The following is a 13,653-nucleotide window of genomic DNA, read 5'->3' on the forward strand; positions in this document are numbered from 1 at the left end:
ATGTAGAAATTGTCAGCATTCATAATTTCTGCATTTCAGTGATAAGTTTGTCTTTTTCTACTTTTATGTGATATGATAAGTTGTTTTTTTTATTCCAGGCATCACAAAGAGGGGCAAAGAGACTGCATAATTGAAAATAACTCTGTATTCATTTTGAAACACTTTTGAAAGTGGTTTACTGAAATCATTATTCTACTAAGAGTTTAACAAGAAATTATCTATTTGTTAGTGACAAGTGACAGCAGAGAGAAAGAAACCTTATTTTGTTCTTAGCAATGTGTCTGGCCTGACCATCCTATAACTTGACATCTTGTTCTCATCAGGGCTGATGAGACTTGAATATTTTATTATTTATTTTTGAATGACATGTATTTTTTTTTCTTCCTATGTATCTTTCAATTTGTCTCCTTGACTTAATGCCTGAGTCAAGTATGTTTTCCCTAATGGATGTGCAATGAAAAGAAATAAAAAGTGTATAATTTCAGATAATCATTATGTACCAACCAGCTAATATTAATGCAATACCACATTGAAATCCATCTTCATTGCGCTAGAGGGAATTGGATACATCTCATTTTTGAAGGAGCTGTGCACAGTGAGAGGAATAGGTTAAAGAAACTTGGTTCTGATAATGACAAAGGAAGCTCTAATAATTTCCTTAGATTAGTCTGATGACAGCATTTGAATAAAGATGTGAGCCCACTCTGTTCATCCTTCTAATGCACAGCATGAAGCTTTAATTTCTTCTTTCAAGAGATAGGATTCTTAGTTTTAATTATTAAGAACTTTAGTAGGATGTTTGGTAGTGAGATGCAAGAGCTCTTCTGCAGTACTTTTTTCTCCCTGAGATGAAAGCAGCTGTATTACTTCACTGTGTATTACTTCACTCCTTCCTCACACAGAGAGCACTAAAGCACTGTAATCTATCACTAAAGGTAATGTATCACTAAGGCCTCTAGCGTTTAGTTTAGATAAACTGTTTAACAAAAAAATTTTTTTTACCAAAACAGGAGTTAAAACCAATTATTTAGCTTTTTACTAACGATTTTATTTTTTTTTAAACTGATTTTGTCTCCTCAAACGAGAGGTATCAGTTATAATTCGAGATTAGGATTAGTGTGGTTAGTGACGGATATCGACGGCGGAACAGGTGTATCCCACTCAGTGCCAGCGTGCATCGGACCCCGACTGGCAGCTGCACACCAGGCAGTGGACAGGAAAAGCTGAAAAGGAATGCAGATTCAGGGAAAAAAGGAAAGCAGCCCCCGCGAAGCGAAAATAAATCAACGTGGGTCAAGCCAATGGAAGCCGCGGAAATGAAAAAAATCAAAGGATGGAAATGATCGCAAATCAGGCAAAAAGAGCTCGCATGGCGGTGCATCCAGAAAATCAAAAATCCGAAAAATCAGCCCAGACACAGCAGACAGAAATCAGCAGAAGCCCAAGCCATGCAGACTCAAAAGAAAGCCAAGGCGTCAAAAGGACAAATGGCAGCTGGAGGATCAAAGGGAAGATCATGGACTCAAATGGAGCTCCTGCATCTTGCATTCTTATCAAGTTTCTGCAGGCTCCTCCAAGGTCAGTATTCAAACACAGTGTCAAATCAAGTCACACACAGCCCACCAATCCCCCCCCACCCACCCAACTCCCCCCCACCCCCCCACACCCCACCCCCACCCCTAAAGGTTTACAACATGTCACCTATCTTTGCTGAATGCTGCAGATAGCACCAACAACCATGCTGCTCCCACCAACATCCTTGCTGCCCAAACACCAAAATCCAAAATCCCATCAATGATGGCTGCAAATCATCATCATACAAAAAATCATCTAATCATCAGGATCCTGCGTCCTGGCTGCCGTTGGCAGCTGCAACTTGGGTGGATGGTGATGGATGTGGATGGTGGCCATGCTAATCATCCCTGCTGGGGCTGAGGCTGCCCAGCCCCATCACAGCAGCCCCCCCCTCCCCCCAAAAGCCCTGAGCTTCATGCTGGCTGGGCTCTCACTGGCCCTGGGATGCTGTCTCTCACTCTCACACTGCTGGCTGGACTACTCTTCCACTCATTTCTCTCTTCCATCACTCATGTCTCACTTTCTTGTTTCTCTTTTATTCTTTCTCACACAAGTGGGGACACAAAATGGGGACAAAGGGGAACAATGAAAGGAAGAATGGAAAGGGGGGGGGGGCACAGAAACAGCACCCCCATCAAGCACATAGACAGATCATAAATAGCATACACATCTGACAGCAGGCAGCTCTGCTCTGCTTCTCTCTCTGCTCTCTTCTTCTCTCTCTGGTTCACATATTCTAGCACTTAGATTCTATTTCTAGCAGATTTAGAGGAGGATCAGGAAGGAGGGATCATTTTGGATTCTTTTTTGCCCCTGGCTGACGGCTTTGCCTGGCTGATGGCACAAGCAGCAACATATGCAGCAAACAACACAGCAAACAATGGAAGGTGCACATGGCTAGTAAATCTTCTTGATGGGCTGGGGGCTGGGCAGTGCAACAACTAGAACAAAACTACTAGAATAGACTAGTAGCCATCCATCATATGTTGGATGTTTGGATGGTTTGCTCTGGATCATCTCACATGCCATCCATCTCTGCTGTCATGCAAAAGCAAAGCGCTGCTGAGCTGCTCGCTGCTGTATCTGTGTCACACACGTGACACAGTACACAAACACAAAACACACACCATCAAAACCATGCACATGCATATGCAGGCATGCCAGGCCAAAAAAAAAGCGAAAATGCTGAAATGTGCTGCGTTGCTTGCTGTGAAGGAGTGAGTGACGACATTTTTACCACACCCCAATGATTTTTTTTGCCCATTTTGCCCCCATCAGCATCTGGGATCCGGAAAGGGGCGGGGGCGGGAGGGGGGGGGGGGGGGGGAACTAGGAATAGCTAGCCCACAGTGCAACACAGTGCAAAAAAAACGCCACGCCCACGGACCATGCCACACCACCACCAATTTAATGTGTATGTATGCGCCCACCCACCCGATTTTATAAATTCTGTTTTACAAAACCGGTTTATGCAAATTCGGAATAATCCCGTAGTGTAGACGTACCCTAAGGGTCAAAGAGATAACTTGTTGAATCTTGCCTGGCATGCAAGCTGAAGTTTGGTGGGTTGCTAAGAGAGGTAGAAATAAAAGTTGACTTTCAGTGGAGGGGGAAAAAATGGGGTGCACATATTTTCTTGCTCTTTCAGAAGTCCTGGGAAATAGAGATAATAGGAAGAACAATGGCACTAACAAAAATGTGGGCCCTGATTCTCTTCTAGCATTAGTTTTAAACTGGTATAACTCACTGTATTTATTGGCGCTATGTCAATTTACACCATCTGAGGTTCTGGACGACTGACTTCACTGTGCAAATTTAGTTGAGAATCAGCCCCCTGGTATTTAATTGTGCTGTAGACATTCCTCCAATCACTTTAAGATAAGCAATTGGAACACGGTATGTTTTGCAAGTGGCTCTGCATTGGCAAATAGAGAGTTTGGTGTATTCTGAGAACAGACTGGTGTAAAATGTGTCACTCCACTGGAGTCAAACAAAAACATACTTGAAACAAGCTGGCCTGCCCCTTTAAGGGCCAGGATTCCAAGGAATAGCCAGCCCTGTTCAGTCAGCCCCACCTGTGCCATAATCAGATGCCTAAGGGGCCTGGAATAATTGGGAGTCAGGTGACAGTTTGAGAAACATGAGGGCCTCACAAAAGGGAAGAGAGAACTCTGTTAAAGGGAGCAACCACAGGAAAACAAGTTCCCTTCCTGTGGAAAGCTCTGAAATAGGACCTGGAGGGGACTCTAGGGAAGTAGCCTGGGAATCAGTGCTTCATCCCAGAGCAGAGAAACATAAAGGGTGACCTAGAAGGGGCTGGGAACAGTCCAGAGGGTGGGCTGAAGAAAAGCCCAAGTGAGGTGTTGTTTTGTTTGGGTCTTTTGTTTGGACCTCTTTTACCCTGGTGAGGGGAAATTGAGGCAGGGAACACCTGCAGCACCATGCTTGGCCAGCAAGGGCAGGCAGGCCCTATGTCAGTGCTCTTCCCACCCTGAATTGTGATGATGTAACACATTGACCTGATTTACACCAGTTGAGGATCTGGTGCCAGAGCTTGATTTTGTATTATCAGTTAGCCAAAAGCAGCTATTTTTATACCGATTAGAGGAAGATATGTATGGGACATAAAATATTTAAAGATTAAAACAGATTCTGATGTCACTTACAACTATCTAACTCGGGAGTAACTATTTAAATAAATCAGTGGAATGTCTCTGAATTAACAGTTGTGCTGTACATGCAGATTGAAGCTGGCTGAAGTCTCAGAGCCATACGTTTTCTCTTACTAGCTATTAATATGTATCCAAATTAAAGTAAATAGCTTAAAGGGGCATATATTAGAGCTGTTTAATAAAGAGATGTATTTGCAAAAATGCATGCAACACCTATTTGCAAAATTCCAAATAATTATCTGAAATTCAAGAGAAGTGTGTACATTGATGCATATGCAGGTGCTTAATATGAGAGAACAACATCTATTTGCACAAATACATATGGATTTGGGGGCATTTAATAGATGCTCACATAGATTTGTGGCTGTCACTGATGCGTAGGGATAAAAAATGTGGCCCAAAATGCCCTTAAGGTTTTAATTTATCTATCTTCGTTCTTTTTTTCTCCCATCCTTTATATCATAGAATTCCTCAGCTCAGACATATGCAACAACTGCTACATCATAATCACAAGAAGGTCATGGTATGTAGTGCTCATGGGTGGAATGCTAAGCTTTCTGATATCAGTAGCTCTGTTGGCTTTAATGCTTGGAGCATTTTGAATGTCTCAATCTCTCAGTTATTTTAGAAAAAATATTTTAGCTTTGATGTTCAAGTATCCACTGATGAACAGTAATTTGAGGCTTACGCTGCATTGTAAGTCCAACATACAAGTGGTAGTGAGCTTTTTCTTGCAGAACGTAAGTGGTTAAGTTTCCCAGTTTGCTTAAATATGACATTTTTGAGAAATTATCATAAAAATATGTAAGAGGAAGCTAGACAACTTTTAATTGTATGATTGAACAGAAAAATCATAGATAGATGTCAAGTTATTTCCAGGTTTCTCTGTCCATGGACTCTTTCTCATACCCAACAGGAAGAGTGATCTTACGGGGGATTGCACCTTCAATCTTTCTTTAAACCCACTGTGGTTGCACATTAGTACTGTTTCTGATTCATGACATGCTGCTTCTGCTAATTTAATAATGTACCTTGGAAAATAGTCTTAATTACAAATCTATTAACTCTTTTCACAGCTTTGTGGGGCGTCAGTTGTCCTGAGTGTGTTTTTTCTTTTTTTTTTAGTTCCAGATTTCTACTGAAACACAGTCTACAATTTTGTACACCAAGTTCAGGCTTTAAGAGACTGGACTTTAGATTTTCCTACCCACAAGGTCCATTGCTATGGGAGTTGAAGCATCTTTACTTTCCTGAAATGTGCCTTTTTAGGGAGATGAGTCTTAATTTAGGCATAATCCATTCCAGTTTTCTATTTCAAAATGCCATACTAGTAGAGGAGATGCAGACAGCTGATTAATCATCATAATGTAACAATCTGAGGCCATCTTTGAGTGTTACAGTTGCCAGTGCTTCACAGTGTGGTACCTTGGAACTTCATAGGAGCTTTTTAGGGAATAAAACCACCACCTTCTCCTTCTCCTGCTCTTTAAAAAGCACAGGAAGCTCCCTGCCCCTGGAGCTAAGGGGAAATCTTCTCAAGATGTATAGGGCATTGTACACACTTGAACAAATAAAAGAAAATAGAACCCCACGCAATATATTCTGCCAATATATTGAAATTCAGCAGGTTTTTAAGACAAATACGGTGGCTTGATTTAAAAATGCTAGCTTAGTTAATGAGCACTAATAACATTTGCACTTCTGCACACCAAGATAATCAGCTGTCATGGTTCAGATTCTAAGAGGACTTCCTGCTAGGAGCAAGAAATATTTTTTCTCTCATCCTCTATTCTCAAGTTTTACACTGTCTCACACATTGGGCTATCAATAAGGGGCGTGCTTTTGTTCTTAAAACATCGGGCGTTGACTACTGCTGGATGTACTGCACTGTGGAAGGAGTCTCAGTGCCAGCCCCTCATAAATGACCAAACTACATGGATCCAAAGGCCCTAGCACCCTACACAAGTGGCACAGGTGGCTGATTTCCAATTGTAGCTCATGGAAGGAATATGAGAATGAGGGAAGGCTGCACTGCAGTTCCATGTCCCAGTTTGATTAATGCATTTTGCCTCTGAAAACATACATGTATTTCACCTATATGAAGCAAGACTATTCAGGTTGCATGAAGTTAAAATGAATTTCCATCCTTTGTGCTTTTTAATCTACCCATTTGTTAAATAGAGTGCATATCAAGTTCCCTGGAGTGTCAGGAGGCTAAATTCATTTGGACAGATCCTGAGCTGGTGTAAATCAGTGTTGCTCCATTGAATTCAATGGAGTTACATTGATTTACCCCGGCTGAGGATTTGGGCTTATTGTCAACTATTTTGAGATTCCCAGAAGGCACTGTAGGAGCGAAAACATTACCATGATATAAATATATGTCATGCCAAGTGTTTGATGCAAGGTACATTTTGAGAGAGATGATGTTGGGCTTTGTTTGGTGAATTTGATGCAATGACTCTCCTGGCTGGCTTTTCTCATTGCTCTTCCTGCCATAAAGATGGGCTATCACTGTGAGCCAGTGCACAGAGAGGTGGAGTGATGGCTCCATTTCTTCACAATTTTTCCTGTTTAACCTCTCAGCATTAGACTGGTGCAGACCTTACACTTCCTGAGCATAAGGACTGAGATGGGCCTGGACTCTGAGGAGCTTGCAGGGGAGGGACTTCCTGCACATCTCTTCCTCCTTTTGCATATGCATACGGGGTGGGCACAATCCAACCCCAAATATTTCTGATGGCTGGCAAGTTAATTTTTGTGTTGATTACTTTGTGTCATGGGGGTGCGGGGAAATCCCCAGAAGATTTTTTTTTTTTAATGGGTTGGGGAATGTTTGTTTCTGGCTTTTTTTTTTTTAAACCTGTTTAGGAACCAGACAGGAAAAATCTGGCAGGATAAGATTGAGAGTATGGTCAGATCAGGAAAATACAAACAGAATGAGAAGGAACAGCAGCAATAGGGATTTTGGAAGGATGCTGATTCTCTGCCTTAATACAGGCATTCCAAAGTCACGAAACTTGAATACACAGCTAAGGGAGAAACTAATACGACCCACAGATCTGTGGCTATTTCAAAACTATTGCAAAGCTCATCTGTAAAGTCTCCCCTCTTTTGAGTCTATGGTACAGACTCTGAGTTATGCCTCATAGGGGCATGCTGCTTGGAGGGAGGTGCAAAATGGCTTCAAGGACTCTAGGCTGGCTGGAGGCCAGGGTGTCCCCCGGGGTAAATTAGCCTCAGGAGATGCCCTAACTTACGGCAGCCTTACCCAGACTGCTGATGGGCTGCATGGTTGAACCACAGCCTAGAGGAGACATGGCTATGGTGCTACGGAGATGTTCTCCCTCCTTGCACCTCCCAATACTGCAAGGGATTCTGCTGTGCATGGCAGCCCTACACTGCTCCTGTGCTGAGGGAATTGTTCTCCACTTTGTTGCAGAGGTGTATAGGAGTGTGTTGCATGCAGCTATCCTGTGCTATGAGGGGAGGGGGCAGGGACAAAGGTCCTGAGCTCCAGATGTAAGTTAGGGAAATCTGAGGACTGCTCTCATTTATACCAGCTGATAGTGGCCCAGAGGGACTGAAAATAGCAGCTGTGGATCACTGCAGCATAGGAGTGTTCTGGCCATATCCACTGCACTGCCCTGGTACAAGAGGTGAGGTGTCTGTATGCCTGTGAAAGGTCTTACTGACACTGAGGTTGTGTCCTGTGAATGGTTACATTGGATTTATGGTCAGAATCTGCATGTGGTGAGCTGCAAAGCAGCTACCCTGCACTGGAGAACCTGACATCAAGATGATCTCTGTATTTCTAATGTTTCTGCTGGCTGTTTTTCATAACCAGCTAACAATACAACTAATTTCCTTAGACGTACCTGCTGCTTGAGAGAAAAATTACACTGATGCATTTCCTTCTGCTGACAGAGGCAACAGAACTTAAAGCAACTGTGTTTAATTTTTGACCAAATACACGTGTAAAGATGAGTACTAACTCCTTCTTACCAAGAGGTACCACTTGCTGCTGCTCTGTAATCTGTTTTTTTAGAGCTTACTTAAATTCTTAGATGACTTACATTAGTCACCTTTAAATGGCTTCCATGGGCAAGAACTTCACTACTATTTCTCCAGTTATATTGCCATCTATGTAGGCTGGCTAACTAGCTAAAACTGGCCGTACTTCTAGGAGAGTGGGACCTAAAATGACAGTGGGAGCCAGCTAATAAAGACCCTGGTCTTCCCAACACAGCCTGCAACCACTTTCCTTGGTGTCTGGTTAAGAGGCATGAAGTCTCTGGCCATGGGTTGAAACAAAAATTCTTAACCACTTACCTATCCACACACAGTTCACCTAGATCCAGATTTTCAAAGGTATTTGGACACCTAAAGCTGCAGATAGATTCCTAGTGGTATTAACAAAGGCACTGAAGCAGGTTAGGCATCTAACTCACGTTGAATTCAATGGGATGAAAATCACACTAGGCACCAAACTGCATCTTTAGGTGCTTAAATTCCTTTGAAAATCTGGCCCAGAAAGCTGTATTGATGTTTAGTGAATTCACAGATATGAAAAGGAAAATAGAGGCTTCAAAACAAAAACTAGAAAGCTTCATTTTTGTTCCTGAAATAAAACAATCTAATTAATATTCACTATTGTTCATGTAGCCAGCCAAAAAACCCTTTGAAGATGTTATTCTCTGCTATCATCAGGAGCCATAACAACATTGGTCAGAATCACTGAGAATTTCTTTAAAATAAAGAAGTTTATAATGTGCAGTACAGAATTCTCCTTTCCCTCACTGACTCTCTCATTATAAGGTGCTGGGTGATTTTTGTTGATGGAGGTATTGAATTGATCTTCAGGTTCATAGTAGTCCAAAATCTCCTTAAAAAGAAACACAGAACCTGATATCTTTAGACCTGTAGAGAGGATACTCCATCTGATGTTCCATTTCACTGAATAAAACCCATGTCTATGTAGCAGCCAGTTCCTTTGAGTTTCAAGAGCTGCTAATTATAACTGGCTTTTATCTCTGGCATGATGAAACCCCTATTTATTAACTTACTAGGTCAAGGCTTATCTCCACATGATGTAGAAGTTAAATGGGTTCTCAAATTGCTTTCTGTAAATAAGACTCATTAACCCTGCTACCCCTAGAACATTTTCAATTTAGGATGCTGTCCAGAGAGAGGAAGTCTGCATTTTAATTCTGCTGCTGAATATTCACCCTCTTCTGTCTCTTCATTACTACTACTGAAGTTCAGCAAACACTGTAGCTTTAGTGTCATAAATGGGAAGAAATTAGAGAGATCCAGCAAGGAAGATCCAGTGATCCATGAAACAGGAGCACTGAGTCATCAGTATTATTCTGGACCACTGTGGGAGACACATGGGGCCACATCTTCTCCTGTTGTAAACTGACTTAGTTCCACTGAAGACCTTGAATTAATTGTGAATCATATCCTCAACTGGTGTAACTCAACAAAGTCCTTTTTGAGGTCAGGGAATTTAGAACATAAAGAGATAGAATGACTTTTTTAAACAAAATAGGAATGATTCCAGAGGAAATAGTATGGAAAAAGCTGGTAAAGTCCTTTACAAATTATTTTAATGACTCTTCTTATACTTAACTGCTTTAAAGCTCTAAATGTATATATTTTAAAAGGCTTCGTTAAATAGAATTATATAATGACTCCAAGTTCTCATTTCTAGGTTCACATTAGTTACTGTTAGTGCTTTGATAAATAACACGAGTAGTGGAGACAGCAAATAGTCTCCACTTTTAAGGAGATTATGAAGAATCTGCCAGCCAACTCTGAGCCCCCTTAAGGCAACCATTCAGAGAGCCCAACATAGAGTTGAGCTGTGATTGGCTGGTAGTGGCATGGGTCCTTTTGATTTCATCCTGGGTGCCTTGGCTAAAGACTCCTGGCTCCCATTATCCTAGAATCAGGTGAATTATAAGGGACATCAGTGGAGATGGAAGCCAGCATGTGGCAGACTTGTATTTAGGCTTGGAAGGATTTGATTTTTATTGGCAAATATCTGTAAGCATTGATTTCACCATACACACACAAACTGATGAAAAAAATTTCCATTCATGGTCACTGAAATTTGCAGATAGGAAAAGTAAGAAAAATGCTGCTTGAGAACTACAGTTTGACTTAAGGGTATTATCTTTGTGTAGTTTAACATGCGATGTTGACAATTTGTGTTTTAACAGCTTTAATCTCAAAGTCCATTGTCATTAAATAATTGTCATATCCCCCATAATTTCCTGCAACTGTGAAAAATTAATTAAATAACTGGAAACGTTTTAAAATAAACATACCATCTGTCAAAATTACATAAAATAAAAATCAAATTCTGCTGAGCCTACTTATATTAAATAGCTTTATGAAGAGAATGGGGCTGCTACTATTATTCCTTTTATCTCCTTGAAAATAATAGGCATAACGATGATAGGTTTCTTGCAGATTGTAAAGAATGAAGATGTGCTATATCTTTTATAACTCAAGAATACGCATTCTGTGATAGACCAAATAAGAATTAATTAATCACATAAAATACTGCAACCAAAAAGTATACTTAAGATTAATGTGAAGCATACTTAAAAAAAGCATTATAGCTGACATTGAATTATTTTGTTTCATGACAGGGTGTATATGATGTATTCTTCCATAAAATGAAGCAGATGCATCGAAAATTCAGCATATTGCTTGATTACCTGCTTACTATATTCTGAAAGATGGTAAAAACTAATTACCTTATTTTAAAAAAAGCAATAAAAGCAATCCCCCAACACCTTTAAATCCCAGATTTTCAATTTTCCTCTATTTTTGTGGGATCAGTTTTGTCCCCCCCCCCCAAAAAAAATTTGTGTTTACATATTTTGCCCTCAATTACTTGCAGAATCAAGTGTACTAGGTATTATAGATGTCTGCAGATGTTAGTAGGTATTGGAGATGCCTAACCATGTGTCTGGGATGGAAAATCGGGCAGTTTGACATCTATCTACTAATATATTCTCCTTCAGTTCATTGCAGAAACTAAAATGCAAGCACAATCTTTTTTGTTAAAATAAAATTATTTCTGGAGGCCTGTTGGAGCCCATCTTAGAATTTTTGCTTTAAGCATTATTTTTAAAGGCAGCACTAGGTAATTGGATTAAAATGAGCAAATAAAACTACAAAAAAATTGTGTTATTGCCTGTGATGCTCGGAAAATAAAGGATTGATTTGTTTTCAATTTTAATGTATTTTACTTATGTTTGCTAGAACAAGCTGTAGGTAAAACATCTTTCATGGCAGTCTTATTGAAGGTACTACAGATTGGAGATGTGCCCAGGCTTCTAAGGGGGGGAGGGATAGCTCAGTGGTTTGCGCATTAGCCTGCTAAACTCAGGGTTGTGAGTTCAATCCTTGAGGAGGCTACTTAGGGATCTGGGGCAAAAATTGGTCCTGCTAGTGAAGGCAGGGGGCTGGACTCAATGACCTTTCAAGATCCATTCTAGGAGATTGGTATATCTCCTATTATTATTACCCAGTGCAGTCCAATGACATATCAGAGGCTGCAATTCCAACCCCTGGGCTAAGTAATCATGGACTCGGTGATCCTGCACCATCTCTCCCCTGGTCTTCCCATAAGCTTCCTTCCAGGGTGCACTGTATGGAGTTGGCACAGAGTCCAGCACCACACTATATAGTTTAATCCAGCTTTTCTCAGATGCAACCGCTGTGGTCTCATGCAGGCAACAAAGGCTTTTTTGTGCCCACAGCCTCCTGGGTGGACTGGCTAGGGAGAGGCAAAGCAGCAGCCATGCCCCTCTGGCTGCCAGCAGTGGTTGGGCCCTGGCGCCCTCTGAAGACACACAAGCTGGAAGAGCAGGCAGCCAGTGAAATCCACACCTTCCTGAGGGCGTTGGGGTCAGGTTTCAGCCCTGGAGTGGTGGGTGGGAGGGTCCAGCAATGGGGCTTTGGGCTCCGTTCCCCAACCACGTGATGGCAGGCTCTGTCCCTGACCTCCCACTCCTCCCCTCCCCCCCCATCACTCCTGGCCTCCATATCCATCTCCCCATACAGGTCTTAATATGGCCCCAGGCTTGCCTGGAACAAGTCTGCTGTGTAAAAGTGATATTTGTGTTTGTTAACATCACTTTTCACAGCAGACTTACTAGCTAACAAGTCTAAAAAAAGCAAAAGAAACCACAAGAAAAAAAGCACCTTATTTGTGTTTCTATTCTGTTTCGGTCCAGTAAAACAACTGTGCATTAATTTTATTATCGAGTCTACAAAAAATATCCTGCCTGAATAAATTACTATAATTTGGACGTGTATATGTGCATATTTATTTGTTTCTCCTAATGTTAATTAAGTTTTAGGAAAAATTATCAGAGTGGTCCCCAACAAGAGTTGTTAGCTGCACTCTGAGGCCACCAAATTTTTGTTGTGACAACCCATGATATAGTTCCTCTCCTCATCCTTGCAGCAGGCCATGTGCTGTGCAGAGGTGTTCCTGTGATTCCACTGTCATGCAGCCCCCTCCTCCCTGGAAGAATCTCACACTGTAAAAGCAAAGATGTTTCACATGCTCTCTCTTGGAAGCATGACTTGCAGATGGATACATTTGGCACCAAACAGTCAATATGGCTGTTGCTTGCCCTGCAGGAAAGGAAGGATTTGGAAGTTGTCATACTTTGTTCAAGGAGGATGTGCTGGCCCTGAATACACTAACTGACCTATTCTTTAGGTCCATCAGTGCCATTACTGACTATCTATGCTAGCCCAAGATGGGGAGGGAGTGGAGTTGAAACTCCAGAATGTATGTTACTGTATGTAAATCATTAATAAATCCTGCAAAAAGATCAACCTACCTTCAATTTACTGTAACCAAATGATCCCATTTACAACATTTGCTCTTGCTTGGCAATTCATTTTTATAACTACAGATAAGAAAAAAAGCCAATGGAATTTCAATATATAAAAATTTGTTTGTTGAGGGGGTATGATCTCTAGAATTCATCCCTTGGCTTTCAAGCTGCTTTCATCTAATAACCTGGTGAGCTACTGCCTTTCATGTTGCTGTGTTTAAAATAGCTCAATTTAGTGTCTGGAGTTAACCTACTGTTGCTTCAAATGCTGACAATGTGTGTTGTCAAATCCTGTGTTAAAATGGAAAAACCCAAGAAATCCATTGAACAGTGATAGAGATAAGCATAATGCTTATCCTCCTCTATATTGTTTAAAAAAATTATTAGTCCATCTTTATTTATTCACTGAGAGTTACTTTCCGAATAGAGAGAAGTCATTTCTGACCTCCCACGGAGCAAGGCCAGGGTTACCTCTTGTTAAGCCATGAACTCCTGGCTTAAATTTGTAATCTTTCATGCAAAGCCACTCAGAAAGA

General features: G+C 41.2%; 1 long non-coding RNA gene across 1 annotated transcript in view; it reads left to right on the forward strand.

Moving 5' to 3' along the window:
* Positions 1 to 13,181, forward strand: part of LOC120398800 — a 30,662-nt gene extending 17,481 nt beyond the window's left edge. Inside the window, exons 2-4 of the long non-coding RNA XR_005594715.1 lie at positions 4,713 to 4,770; positions 10,907 to 10,999; positions 12,736 to 13,181. This is a non-coding gene — a long non-coding RNA (uncharacterized LOC120398800). The remainder of the gene's footprint in view (positions 1 to 4,712; positions 4,771 to 10,906; positions 11,000 to 12,735) is intronic.
* The last annotated feature ends 472 nt before the right edge of the window (positions 13,182 to 13,653 follow it).

The sequence above is a fragment of the Mauremys reevesii genome, linkage group 2 (genome assembly GCF_016161935.1).
Source record: "Mauremys reevesii isolate NIE-2019 linkage group 2, ASM1616193v1, whole genome shotgun sequence".
Taxonomy (NCBI): domain Eukaryota; kingdom Metazoa; phylum Chordata; order Testudines; family Geoemydidae; genus Mauremys; species Mauremys reevesii.